This window comes from Penaeus japonicus, unplaced genomic scaffold, assembly GCF_977035675.1.
Source record: "Penaeus japonicus unplaced genomic scaffold, GWHDUDI00000001_assembly GWHDUDI00000008, whole genome shotgun sequence".
NCBI classification, from domain to species: domain Eukaryota; kingdom Metazoa; phylum Arthropoda; class Malacostraca; order Decapoda; family Penaeidae; genus Penaeus; species Penaeus japonicus.
Genome location: NW_028234410.1, coordinates 31,508,544 through 31,523,543, shown reverse-complemented (window position 1 = coordinate 31,523,543; position 15,000 = coordinate 31,508,544). Strand labels below are relative to the sequence as shown.

The 15,000-nt window shown below is 42.4% G+C and overlaps 1 long non-coding RNA gene across 1 annotated transcript in view; it reads left to right on the top strand.

Moving 5' to 3' along the window:
- LOC147471489 (uncharacterized) overlaps positions 1–12,386 on the top strand; it is a 15,696-nt gene extending 3,310 nt beyond the window's left edge. The window contains exon 2 of the long non-coding RNA XR_015191225.1: positions 12,231–12,386. This is a non-coding gene — a long non-coding RNA (uncharacterized LOC147471489). The remainder of the gene's footprint in view (positions 1–12,230) is intronic.
- Positions 12,387–15,000: the final 2,614 nt, after the last annotated feature.

Here is a 15,000-nt window from a genome sequence, read left to right as displayed (position 1 = left end):
TGGGGGGGGCTATTGTTTTTTTTTATTTGGTTTGCATGGCGTGGAATATTTGGGTGATTTAGGGGGAGGTAGAAGATCCGGTCCCCCACTCCTACAGTGTTTTGGAAAGTTGATTTTCATTGTAATATGCTAATTAGGAAAAGGATATTCGTAAAGACGATGGAAAACAAAACTTTGAAAACAATAATAACAGCAGAGATGATTATAACTATGAACAAGATACAATAACAAAATTCCAGCAACAGTAATAATAACTTCAGGAATAATTTGTACGTTATTATCAACCGAAGTAATATCGCCGGCAGCTTTATTAACGCACGAATGTCACAAGTTTATCATTGACGTTGCTATTACTTTCGTCATCAACTGCTCAATTCAGCCGAGGGTTCTTGAGTGAACGCGGGAGCATTGTGAACCTTGTGAGCTTACAAACATGAGGATGAAAATAGCATGTTACATGTGTTCGTGTTCAGCATGCTAATCCTTGGACTAAGATGCACTGGTCGAGGCTCCTCTCGTTGAGTTTTTTAAATTCTTGGGTTTGTCGTGTTTTTTATTCGTCTGTTTTCTCTCGTTTCTCTTTCCTTTTTTTATGGATTGCTCTCTTTCTATGTGTGTTAGTTTTTTTTCGTTTCTTGCTCTCTGTTTGGTGTTGTTTTCTCTTATTTTTTATATATATACTTTTTTATGTTTTGATATCAATGTTTTCCCCTTTCATTTCTCCCCCGTTTATGCCTTTTATTTATTTATTTATTTTGCATAGGCGTGATCACAAATATGATTAGTATTATATACACGTTCGTTAATAGAATTTCATCCTCGATCGATATCATTATAATTTTATCATTATGTTATTATCGGCTATTATACGTGTCCCTGTAACATACCTCTCTTCCCTCGCCAGTTATGGTGCGTTTCCTCATTCTCATAACATTTTCAAATAGTTGAATGACACGGAAAATGCTATTCAGAATATTCTAAAATTACTTCGGCATTCAGAAAGTGTCGTTGCCCATGCACTGTAAGATTCTTAGACAAGAAATACATCTCATTCACGCAGCCGTAAGATTCACGTCGCTTCACTGTACAATCTACATCACGTTCCCCATATTGTTCATCTCATTCACTCTGCGTCATTCTTCTTATATCCCGTTTTCTTCATTGCTCCCGCCCCTTCTGTGTATATATATTTGACAGGAAATATATTTATTTTTCGACTTCTGCATCTCATTCATTCTTTCTTATCATGCCGTTCGCTTCACTATGCATTCCACATCTTCTTGCTACTTATTTCCCGTCTTCTTCACATCTGTTTCATTCTTCCTTATTATTCCCTTCGCTTCACTATGTATTTCACATCTTCTCGCTTCTTATTTCCCGTCTTCTTCACATCTCATTCATTCTTCCTTATCATTCATTCCTTTCGCATAACTATTCATTCCACATCTCCTCGCTTCTTATTTCCCGTCTTCTTCACACCTCATTCATTCTTCCTTATCATTCATTCCTTTCGCTCAACTATTCATTCCACATCCCCTCGCTTCTTATTTCCCGTCTTCTTCACACCTCATTCATTCTTCCTTATCACTCCCTTCGCTTCACTATGCATTCCACATCTCGCTTCTTTATTTCCCGTCTTCTTCACATCTCTTTCATTATTCTTCATCCTCCATTCGAGACGATCGATGTCTGTAGAGTGTCACTCGAGGCAATAAATCCGTAAAATACCGGAGCGACTTTCCATTATGCGGGACTAAATTAGATTGAGGGATGGTATTCACTGATAAGGGATTCGGCGAGACGTTGGTAGGAATTGGAATCCTCTTTTGTTCTGCTTTTGTGGTTCGATCCTCTTTTTATTTTATTTGTATTTTTTATTTGGTTGGGTCGGGTCGGTTTGCAAGGTTTGTTGTCTGTGCTGTGTTTGTTGGTTCTTGTTTTTTTTTTTGTTAGTCTCATTCGTTCGGTTTTTTTTTTATTTGCTTCAATTTTACTCGTTTACTCTCTTCTATCTCATTCTCTTATCCGCTTTCTCTTCTCTCTCTCATATGAGTTCTCTTCCTTCCGCCCCCACTCCCTCTCCCTCCCACGACCCTCCCTCGCGAGAACTACCCGATTCCCACCCTCATCGCCTCCTCGTTACCTTTCGCCCCTTTCTGCTGCCCCATATTTCCGACTCACGACACCGCCCCATTGAGAGGCTGGAGAAATCATCGTATATGGGAACGCCGAGCCACGGGGTCGACCAACCACGGATCTCCCTGGTTCTTCATTCATGGTACTCACTCTCCTTCTCATTTTCTCTGTTCCTCTGTTATTTTCTGTCCTCTTCGTCCGCTGTGTGCTTCCTCTTCATTCTTTTTCCCCCTCTCTTCTTGTCTCTGTGTCTCTGTTTCTCCTCTTTCTCTTAATTTTCCTTCTGCCTTTTTCACTTCGTACCTTCTAAGTTCTTCCATCTTTCCTCTTCCATCCATTCCATCCTATGCAATCTTTCGTCCCTCCCCTACTCTCCATCCCTTCCTCCATCCCTCCCTCCCCTATTCCTCTTTTGTCCTTCTACCCCTCCCCCCCCACCTTCTTGTTGCCATGCGCAGCTGAAGAGATAAACTCTGGTTGTCATCGATGTCTATTGATCTTTGGCTGTAAACATCCAGGTTATTTCCTTGTACGTTGAATTTATGTACTCTGCTGGTACAGTGCAGCGACAGCGTTACTAGCTTACCCGCTTTACAAGAACTTAATTTATTATTTGTTTGTAGTCCGATGCTTATTTTTCAACGGCAGTGTATATATAGTTAAATGTGTATGTAAACTTGCCTTGAGTTCCAGCTGTAGATACTATTTTTTTAAGTACTTTCGTTTGAGAGAGAGGGGGGAGGGAGGGAGAGAGAGATCCTGTGTAATCAAAAAAATGTAGTAACAGTATTTTCCATCCGAGTGAATTAAGCGATAAATAAGCTTCATGTTTAACGATATTTAGCTGTGCCGCTGCGAGCCATTTACATCGTATTCAAATCAATACCGGCGGGCAATATCATTAATTTCCCGCAAAGGAATGACTACCCTTTTAAGCGTTTGCAGACAGCGGGGTTGTGAACATTCCTTGCAACACAACACAACAACAAACAACATACATCCGTCCACACTTTTTTTTTCAATACAGCGGCACAACTACAATACCACGGTGGAGTATACCACGCCAGTTCTATCTTTGCTGTTAGAGCTACGCCAAATCATACACCGATTTAACATGTCGCAAAACATGGCAATTTAACCACATCACAATACACCACACTGCAATACACGCCAAATACCTTATTTTTATTCCATCCGCACAATACTGCCTTTGAACACCATGTTATAGTACACGCCAACCACGTCACAACATTCGTCATTTTAATGCGCGAAATAGCGCACAGCATTTCAACACCACGTCTCAACACAGTGTAATACCTCGCTATAACACATAAACACAATTTTTCACAACACGACACCATACCAACCACAGCCACACAGATTGAACGCCACAGTACATCGAATCACCCTCCCCCACGCCACCACACGCACACACTCACACACACAACACACGCACACACACAACACACACACACACACACACACACACACACACACACACACACACACACACACACACACACACACACACACGCATGGCTCAGAAGTGCCATTCCGCAGCCCTTCCCCAACACACCCTTGTGATGGCATCAAGAATTCAGTTTAGAGTGTCACGTTGGTACACAAACAGCCACGTTGTCATTTAATGTCTTCGTACTCGCTTTGTGTTGTTGTTGTCGTTGGTGTTTTTTTTATAGTTGTTTTATATATAGTGAAAGGATTTCCATTGTTCCACTTTTTTATCTCAAAAGCTTTAATTAATATTCCTTCGTGGTGTCGATTTTTCTTCGAATGAACTGTGGATCAGCATAGCATAGCATATATAGCTGTTATTTTTGTCAAACAGAGATGTCATTTTAGTCTTTGTTTCCGTCGTGGCGTGTCAGCAAAGAGAATGAGTGAAAATGCTGATTTGGATTAATGCCACGTGGAGCATCGATTCCATCCCCGAATCATGACTATCGACGGTCAGAATTATTCATTAGTTTTTATTATTTTTTCTGCTTTTTCCACTTATTATAACAATCATGGTTTTTATTATTCTTGTTCTTTTTTTCTTTGTTATTGCTGTTTTTTGTGTTATTTTTTAATTATTTTTGGATATTGTTGAAATCATTATTCTTATTAGTATTATCTTAATCATCATCATCACTGTTATTATCATCATCACTATTACATACGTAAACGTATACCTATACCGTACCAAAAAGGCTATTCCCCCGAACGGCGAGGTGGGGGCCTGGGGAGCAGTAAGAGGGGGGGGGCGATGAATCATCCCCGGAGATCTGAACGAACACCTCCCAGTCATGACCCGGGGCTGCGCTGCGTGCCCGCCGCAACCCTTCCAGCGCTGGCCTTCACCCTTCCCCATACCCTTGTCTCTCCCACCCTCCTCCGTCCTATACCCCCCTCCCCCGTTCTACCTGCTAACCCCCTGTCCCCTCCCTCCTCTCGTCCAGCCCACCCTCCCTCACTCACTCGCTCCCTTGCAGTCCACCCCTCACTCATACCCCCATACTACACCCCACCCCCTCCTCTCACTCTCCTCATACCCCCCACCCCACCCCCTCCTGGCTTCCAGCTCTCACTTCCTCCGTCCTCTCACCCCCTCCTCCCTCCCCCCTCCCTTTCCCCACATCCCTCCCCACACCCCTCTACCCCCCACGCCTCCTGCCTTCCAGCCTTCACCCCCACCCGTTCCTCCTCTATTCCTTCCCCTCACTCCTCTACCCCCCTCTCTCCCCCTCCGCCCCCTCCTGCCTTCCAGCCATCTCCCCCTCCCCTCCCCCCACACTCAACTCCCCCGCTCCCTGTCGCTCTCGGCTTCACCTCTGCCCACATCATGCCTTTAGTTGCGAGTGTTTTGTGTTGGCGAATAAGCGTTTCTAATCGCCTCTGAGACTTTTTGATTTGCAATATAAGGAGGAGGATTAGATTCCCCTTTTTTATATATTTACTTTAGATTATAGTTTCTTGACTTGATTATTTTAACAGCTGTAGAGAAGAATGTGCGAGCTCTTTATTATTACTTGTCTTATTGCTGTTTTAATTCGTATTTGTTTTTTTAATTACCGTTTTTGTTATCATTATTTTTCATTATCTTTATCATTATCATTCTATTTGTTCTAGATTTCTTCATCGCTTTTCCACTTGGCTTCCACTGATTAATCTCTCATTGGTTGTTCATTTTTGTTCATCCACTTTCTCCGATCTCATTAAGGCTTTTCTTGTTTCTTTTCTTATCATTTGCTTCTCTTCGTTTCGTCTATTGTTTTTATTATTGGTGTACCTTCCATTACTCCCTGAATTATCCCATCTTTACTTCATCTCCTATTCTACTATCATTTATATATTCCACGTTTCACTTCCCTGTTTCTCTATTTGGCTCTGTATTCCACCTCTCATTCTATTCTTTTATCTTTGTTCCAACATCTCATTCCACTTCGAACACAGTTTCTCGTCTCCTTTCCTTGAATCTACCTTTATTTTATATTCAATTCTACTGTTCATAATTTAATTCTATATCTCGTTTATTTTTTGCCTTTATTTCCTACATCCCATTCCACTGCTTGTGCTTTGATGCCATTTCTCGCTCCTCTCTTTTCACATTGGTCCTCTACCCTTAACCCACCCCACCCCGTCCCCCATCCCTCTTACCCCCACCCCTTTCCCCACCCAACCCCACGACGCTAGTGTTCCCAGGTGTGGCGATGAACTTGGACCCAAAATGTAATCTTCTTTGTCATTGACGCGCTGGGGGAGAGTGGAGGAGGGTAGGAGAGAGAGAGAGAGAGAGAGAGAGAGAGAGAGAGAGAGAGAGAGAGAGAGAGAGAGAGAGAGAACTACAAAAAATATATATGTCTGACTCTAAAACGCATCGCTTTAGGTCGCCGAAATATTCTCCTTGAAAATGAGCTGTTTACTCGAATCAAAATGTCATGTCTTCAGTTAATGCTCGGGTGTGACCCCTTTTATTTTTTAAACGTTTTTTCCACTCTTTTTACATCGTAACGCTTATTGAGTCCGGCGTGACGAAGCGGGATGGTCGCTACACCGAGAGAAAGTCTTCGTTTCACCTTTCTTAACCGAGTTCGCCGGAAGACACGCTTACTCATATAAATGCATAGGCACGCTCACACATACACACGCACACACACTCGCACACGCACACGCACATGCATACACACACACACACACACACACACACACACACACACACACACACACACACACACAAACACACAAACACACAAACACACAAACACACGCACGCACACGTACACACACCACACATATGACAATACTACACTATACACATGCACCAACATGCAGACACACAAACACATACAAAGTAAATTCATCAGTTTTCCAAGTAAGCTACGTGGGATTTTAGATTTTTTTTTCTTTTTTTTTTTTTTTTTCTTTTTTTGAAAAATCTGATGCGAAGATGATTTTACGGAGATCTTTAGATTTCGATACATAAGATAACTGTGATCAAGGTGAATAATAAAATTAATATATAATTGAAGTAATTTAAAGCAAAGCTAAGAAAAAAATAGAAGCTAATGCGAGAAGAAGAAAGATGTGGAATTCTGGCAAGACTATAATTCATAAAGCACTTTCGCGGTTCACGAAGACACACACACACAGGCAGCCATGGAGTCGAAGAGGCCAAGACTTTGACCCCAAGACGAGCAGTATCCCCAAGGCCCTCCTGTTTCCCTTCCCCCCTCCTCCCCGTCCAGTCCCTCCTCTCCCCCCCCCTCTCCCTCCCTTCCTTTGCTCTTCCCTCTCCCCCCTCCCCCCTCTTCGTCTTTTTTTTGGCTTTTTTATTTCCCCTTCTTCTTCCCTTCCCTCTTCTTTTTTCCTTTCTCTACCCCACCCCCCCCACCCCTTTTTCCTCCCCTCACCCCATACCCAACCGCAGTCATATCGTAGGAAGATGGCCGGAAGTCCTGGGTTGACTGACTTGCTTCTTTCACCTTGAGGATCTCCCCCCTCCTCCCCACTACCTCTCTCCTCCTCCTCCCTCCTTCCTTTCCTTCATTTTCGTCTTCTCCTCCGTCCCTCTTCCTATCTCCTCCTCGCTCCTTCCTTTTTTTTCTTATTATTCACCTACTATCCCCCTCCCTTCTCCTCCTCGCTTCTTCCTTTCCGCCTTCTCCTCGCTCCAATCTCCTCCTCCTTCTCCCCCTCTTCATCTTCCTCCTCCTCACTCCTTCATTTCTTTCTTCGTCCCCTCTTCCTCTTCCTTGCTCCTTTACCTCCTCCCTCCATATTATTCCTCTCTTATCTCCTTATCATTCCTCTCCTCCTCCTCCCTCCTTATTTTCCTCTCCTCCCCACCTCCCCCTTCTTCATCCTTCTCCTATCTCGTCCCTCCTCTTCCCTAACTCCACCTCTTTCTTCATCCTTCTCCTATCTCGTCCCTCCTCCTCCCCACCTCCGTCCTTCTCACGTCTCTGCTTGGGAAAGATGGGGTGGGTGGGTGGGTGGGGGACGGGGGAGGTTGGCAGCACTCGCCAAAGGGTAATGTCTCCGCGAGGGTGAAAATGGAACACTCTTCGCACGAATCTCTCTTTTCCGAGGTTTGAGAACTTCATTCGCCTTTTTTTTTTCTTCACTTTGGAACTCACTCGCTCGCTCGCTCTTGTTGTCGAATGCTCCTTGAATTTGGTTTGTTTTCTTGGAGTTCTTTTGGGCTTCTTTCCTTTTGCCCATGTGTGCAGATAAAATATCTCTGGGAAGTTATGTCCGGCGAGGGGCCTTTGCGGTGTTGAAAAAGGTGTAGAAATTGTGTGTGTGTGTGTTTGTTCATGTATGTTTGGAAAGAGATTAATCGCAGGTGATTTTTATTTTAATTATAAAAACAGGTTGAATAGTCAAGAGATTAATGAATGCCGCAGGTTTTAACATTAACTACATCGTCACTCAGTAATGATTAGGATCATGTCCGAGAGCGACACGCATTACGTTGCTCGTTCCATTCTCTACGGGATTTATCTCCCGATTGGAAATGTAACTTTTAACATTTAAATTGAAATTGAGAAACCTAATTTCCTAAACAACAAAGTCACGGAAATAGTGCAATGATTTAGTACTAGAGTTCTAATGCTGCTTAGGTTTTTCTCATGCGTAGAAAGTGTGTTTGTGAAACCTGGACTATTTTAGGCGAAAGATTCTAACTTCTCGACAACTACAGAGCAATTCACAGTAGCCCTAAATAGCTCAAAAGGGATGGCGCTGCTTGTTACCGAAGGGAGCAAATTTCTTTCCCACTCAAACCGCTGCTGTCTTCGGGAACTTGTCACCGCCGAAAGAAAGGGTTTTGTGTGTGTGTGTGTTGTGCTTTCCCGTCTTCTGGTTTCCTGTTCTGTTTTATTTTCTGTTGCTAGTTGGCTCTGGTGACTTCGTTCGTTCGCCTTCGGTGTTTTGTGTTCAGTTCGATAATGGATTTTGAATGTATGTATATTGTTGTTTCTTTTGAATTTTAGCCTGCTTTTCTTGTCCTTGCATTTGTTCTCTTGTCTTCTTCCGCCTTACGTTGCTTTATTTTAAATATTACCGATCCTGCTACTACTGCTGATATTACTACTTCCACCACTACTGCTGATACTAATACAACTACTACTGCTACTACTACCACTACTACCACCATCACTACCACTACTACTACCACTAAAGCTACTACTAATACTAATACTTATACTACTACTACAACTGTTACTATTATTATTATTACCACTACTGCTACTACTATTACTATTACTCCTACTGCTTCTTCTTCTACTGTTGCTACCATCAGCACAACCACAACACAAGTTCTCAATTTCCTCCTCCTCCTCTCCCTCCTCTCCTTCCTCTTCCTCCTCTCCCTCGACTCCCTCGATATCCTATTTACTTCCGCCTCCACCTTCGCACCCTTATTACCAAACCGAGTTGTTAGAGCATGGGATAATTCTATGGAAAATTGGTTAAATTATCTGCCTTTTGATTGTCGACATTGAACCAGCCTCCCACGACGGTTGTGGTCACGTGCGCGTCTGCAGATGTGTGGCGAAGGTGGTGTGTGTGTGTGTGTTTGTATCTATATATGTGTCTGCATGTATGATCTTGCGTATGTGTGTATGTGTGTTTGCGTATTTTCATGCGCCTTTAAGTTTGTTCAAACATGTTTGTGTATATGCTTACGTCTGGAAATGTTTGTCCATTAATTTCTATACATATTGTGTTGATGTGCATGTATTCCAATACCAAACAGCTGTTTTAAGGGACACACTAGTGTGACCGACTCCTCTTGCCTGGGAGGAAAAAGGGGTCGTTCAATAAGCATTTTATTAGGGTGTGGATAGCATATAAGCTTATTATTTAGGGCCTTGGATGCAGGGCGTGGGTGGGCGTTTTTTTTCTCTTTTTTTAGATGGGCGGTATTTCGTGTTTTTTTTAAAGAGGGTTATGATCTGATGGAAATGGCTTTATTTATTGTTGTGGGTGGATGATAGATGGGGGAAAAGGATTTGCAGAGAGTTATCTGTTTGTTTGAGTTATTTCACTGTATGTTATTTCACTGTATGTTTTTCATTGATATATCAACATGGTTTTGAACAAAGGAATTAGTCTGATATTGATAATAGTAGTAACAGAAAAAATGATTAAGATATTAAATCTAGGTAGTACAAATGTGGATTTCCCTAACTACAATAAGCAGCTCGAAGAGAGTCCGAGGGAAGGAAGGACAAAATAAAAAGAACAAGAATCATGACATCACCGCTGAACGCACTGCTCTGAACGCAGACGAACATGCAGACGAAAGCTTTCCCACCGTGAAGACGTTCTCACACAATAAGACTCTTTTTATATCATTATTTTCCCGTTGGGAGGGTGTCCTGTCTTGTGAATATCACTGCCCATCCTCCTCCTTCTCCTTCACACGGCTTGAGTATAAAGGAAGGAAGGCGAAGGCGAGGTTGATATATAAGATTAAGCACCTGTTATGTGGCAGCGGATCTGTATGCGGGCGATCGGGAGCGGCGGACAGAGAGCCTGACTGAGGTGTGACTTGCATTTACCCACGCTCGGCTGCCGACGGGAACGCGCTCGCTCGTTCCCAGCTCTTTGCACTCTCCTACTCCTCCTCCTGCTTCTCCTGCTCCTCGTCCTCCCCCTCCTTCTTGTTTTTGTTTTTATTCCTTTTTCTTCTTCTTTTCATTCTTCTGCTCCTCCTCCTGCCCTTCCTCCCCCTACCCATCCTCTCCTCCTTGTCCTCCTTCCTTTTACCTTTATTCCTTTTTCTTCTTCTTTTCATTCTTCTGCACCTCCTCCTCCTTATCCTCCTCCCCCTCCACCTCCTCCTCCTCCTCCTGTTTCTCCTCCTTCTGATCCTTGCATTCCCCTCGGCTTCCCATCCGCTCGACTTCTTGTTCTTCCTATACTTCTTATTGTGATTGCTCTTGTTTTTCTCTCTCTTTGTCCTCATCACTGCATTCTTTCTGGCTTTCCTATCCATTATTCATCATTACACTTGTTCTTTCTCCACTTCGTCCTCTTTATTGTTTTCCCTCTAGCCTTCCATTTGCCTCTTTTCTTCTTCGTCTTCCTACTCCTCCTCCCCCTGCCCTCCCCCTCCTCCCCTCTTGCATCTCCCTCCCCTCCTCCTTCCTCCTCCTCTTCTTTACTTCTTGATTTCTTCTTTTCTTCGTCCAATTATCCACCCTACTTCTAATCCTATTTGACCCTCCAATACCTTCCTTTATTTTGCTTGAGTGTAAATAATCCGCATTTGTTCTCATTTTTGTTTTTTAAATCTGTTCGAATTTACTACTAGTTTCTTCTTTCCCCTGATTTTTCCATTACGAATATATAAACGGAAGTGCATTAATGCTGATTCATCGAGCAGGACCAGAGAAAATCCAGTCTTCTTTGATCGATATTATCGTCAAAGAGATAAATAAGAAAATGAAAACAAGTGAACTCATCGTGTAAAGAAGAAAATAGAAAGGAAAAGAAATCTTTTTTTAAAAAAATGTGATTCAAATTAGCCGCCCTGTTTTTAGTTTTTTTTGTTGACCGGGGAAACTCTCATCCCCACTACTTCCTCAACCTATCTACTTTCCCCCAGTGCCCCCTACCTTACCAATCTCCTCTCCCCCCTACGGTTTTGTTGTTGCGGCCGCCAACCTGTAGCCGTCAGGGTATTCTTCACGTGATTTTGTTCTCTACCTCTCGTTCTATTTTCCCCGTTCTTTTCTTCCTCCATTCAAAATCCAACCAATGGGCATGAGATAAAAAGAAGAAAAAATTATACTAGAAGAGTGCGTGCGTGCGTGTGTAGTATATACAGTGTGCATATATATTATTTGTGCGCGCGTTCGCCAGGAGTAAGAGGCGTGTTGCCAGATGCGCGGGAAGATGCGGATGCCCAGCAAGAAACAGTACAACTTGGTGACGAACGATGACTACGACTCGAGGATTCCCTTGCACCCGGAGGAAGCCTTCAGCCATGGCATCAAGTTCAACGTCAAGGTAAGGCGCGGAGGAGCTTTTCTGTTGCGCGGGAATTTTCTCGCGTTTCCTTTTTCTTTTTTTTTTGGTGGGTTCTTTCTTCGTTTCTTCTTTCTGTTTCCATCCTACATTCTGATCCTTGCATTCCCCTCGGCTTCCCATCCGCTCGACTTCTTGTTCTTCCTATACTTCTTGTTGTGATTGCTCTCCTTGTCCTCATCACTGCATTCTTTCTGGCTTTCCTATCCATTATTCATCATTACACTTGTTCTTTCTCCACTTCGTCCTCTTTATTGTTTTCCCTCAAGCCTTCCATTTGCCTCTTTTCTTCTTCGTCTTCCTACTCCTCCTCCCCCTGCCCTCCCCCTCCTCCCCCTGCCCTCCCCTCCTCCTCCTCCTCCTCCTTCTTACTTCCTAGATTCCCTTCTTTTCTTCGTCCCATTATCCCCCCTACTCTTATCCTATTTGCCTCCACCCTTACCCCTTCCTTTATTTTGCTTGAGTGTAAAAATCCGCCATTTTGTCTCATCTTTTGTTTTTAAATTGTTCGAATTTACTAATCGTTTCTTCTTTCCCCCTTGTTTCCCTTACAGAATATATAAAAAGGAAGTGCATTAATGCTGAATCATCGCAGGACCAGAAGAAAATCCCTGTCCTTCTTTGATCGATATTATCGTCAAAGAGATAAATAAGAAAATGAAAACAAGTGAACTCATCGTGTAAAGAAGAAAATAGAAAGGAAAAGAAATTAATTAAGTTAATGATATTAGATGCAATTGGATTAAACTATTTTCTTTTGATATGGATTAAATTTTATTATTTAATCTTGATGGATTACTAGGTAATGATATATTTACAGAGATAAACGACAATTAGCCCGCCCAGTTGACCGGGGAACTCCATCCCCCCAAATCCCTCAACCTTCTACTTTCCCCCCTGCCCCCTACCCCTTACCCCCTTCCCTCCCTCCCCCCTACGGCTTTTGTTGTAGCGGCGCCAACCTGTAGCCGTCACGGGTCATCTCCCGTGATTTTGTTCTCTCCCTCTCGTTCTCTTTTCCCCGTCTTTCTTCCCTCCCTTCAAAATCCAACCAATGGGCATGAGATAAAAAAGAAGAAAAAATTATACTAGAAGAGTGCGTGCGTGCGTGTGTAGTATATACAGTGTGCATATATATTATTTGTGCGCGCGTTCGCCAGGAGTAAGAGGCGTGTTGCCAGATGCGCGGGAAGATGCGGATGCCCAGCAAGAAACAGTACAACTTGGTGACGAACGATGACTACGACTCGAGGATTCCCTTGCACCCGGAGGAAGCCTTCAGCCATGGCATCAAGTTCAACGTCAAGGTAAGGCGCGGAGGAGCTTTTCTGTTGCGCGGGAATTTTCTCGCGTTTCCTTTTTCTTTTATTTGGTGGGTTCTTTCTTCGTTTTCTGTTTCCTTTTATATTTTGTGATTATACTTTTTCTTTGATATGGAATTATTCATTACTTGTACTATTTACACAGATTACGACAAAACAAAAGGTCTTTAAATTGAATTTAAATCCATTTTCCAAACTCGCGCCGGAAATCACTACTTGGCAACCTCGCGAAATCGTGATGTCAGACCAAAATGACAATAATGAATAAAAGAACACGCTTTCAATAGCTGATGGAACGATCTCCTACGATGACTATAATAAAGAAAGCGGAAGCAGTGAAGTTCTCAGTCACCAATTAGGAACAGATAAAGGAGACAATAACCTTTTCCTAGTATTTTTACGTCTTTTTATCTACTGAGAGCAAAACAGAATGTGGATCAGAGTCTGAAGGGTAACGACAATTTGTTTTCGTTTTCTATTTCACTTGGGATATATTAAATTTTGGGAATAGAGACATAGATCTTTTTTAAACTATTTGTTGTTACCAGTTATGAACAGACTGATGGGATAATACCCTTCTGGTATTTTATGCGTGTTTTAATCGTCTGTAATTGGTGTCTGAAGGGTGGAAACGTGCTCTCAAGAGATTTTTTATTCTGTCTTTTTCACAAGAAAGATTTTTATAGTTTAGTATATCGGTATGATTACAAACTTATAGCGGAGGCAATAACCTTTTCCTAGTAATTTTTACGTGTTTTTGTCGCCTGGGCTCATAGCAGCGTGAGAAGTCTGAAGGGTAGAAGCGCACCGTCATTTTTGTTTCTCATTTTTAATTATTATTCACTTGGGAGATATTAAGTTTTGAGTATAGCGGCGCGGCTCCTTTTTTCCCCCCTGGAGAGATGTTATTTTTTTTAGTGTTGGTGCCTGGGTTGTTCATTATGAATTTGGAAATTTTCCGCACTGCACGAATAGACAGAATTTAGTTCTTATCGTCCTAGATTTATTTGTTTCGTTTTTGTTTTGTTGTTTCAGGGAGAATTTTCTTGTTTATTGTTAATGAGCTCTATGCCATATTTTGTGTTATATCCAGGGGGTTTAGAAATTTCCTTTTTAGTTGATAGGCTATTACATTTTAATTTTGTAAACCGATTATTTATCGACAGGATATTTGAAAAAAAACAATAAAGAAGCAAAATATGGCGTGACGAATGAAAGGTACACGACCTACATAGTTAATATGTTTAATTACAGGATAAAGACAATTTACATGTCCAATCCAAGTTACACGAAAATGCGTGAAATTCTCCATTCTTTTTTTAAAATTCTGTAAACACGAATATAAATTAATGCATTTATGTCAAGTGATTCTTGTTAAACAAATTCAAGTACGATTTAAGTCTCCATTTTTTTCTTTCAATTATTTTTGCTTTTGTTTATTCCGTGCATGACCTCGTCTGCGCTTCCACCCCCCCCCCTCCCGCCCTGTCCCGCCAAGTGTTCTTGTTTGTTTACAAGTGTTCGCTTTTCTCACCCCTTTTCTCATGCGGGGATATCGCTATCGGTCACGGCCCTTTGTTTACATTTTAGGTAAGGGGGGGTAGGGGGGTCTTTGCTCCCTTTCGCAACGCGGCGCCGGCCATTAACGTCAACAAGGGGCCGTGTGTTGATCATGGGGATAAGGTTGTCTTTACTTGCTTGGGGTCGAGTCGCCCTCCTGTGGTTGGGGTGCTTTTTCTTCTTTTTTTTTGGGGGGGGGGGCGGTGTGAGTGATTTTGATTTTATTTAATTTTTATTTGATTTGATTATTTATTGTCTTTGTGGACGTGATGGATATTGTAGAGACTGGTTATCTTGCTTGTTCATTTGGTTTCGATAATACTCATATTGTTTACTTTTTTTCTTACAACTTCTCTATCTATCTATCTAATTCTCTCTCTCTTATTTTCACTCCCCTTTCTTCTTCGCTTCACCTTTTCTCACTCTTTCTCTCCCCCCCCCT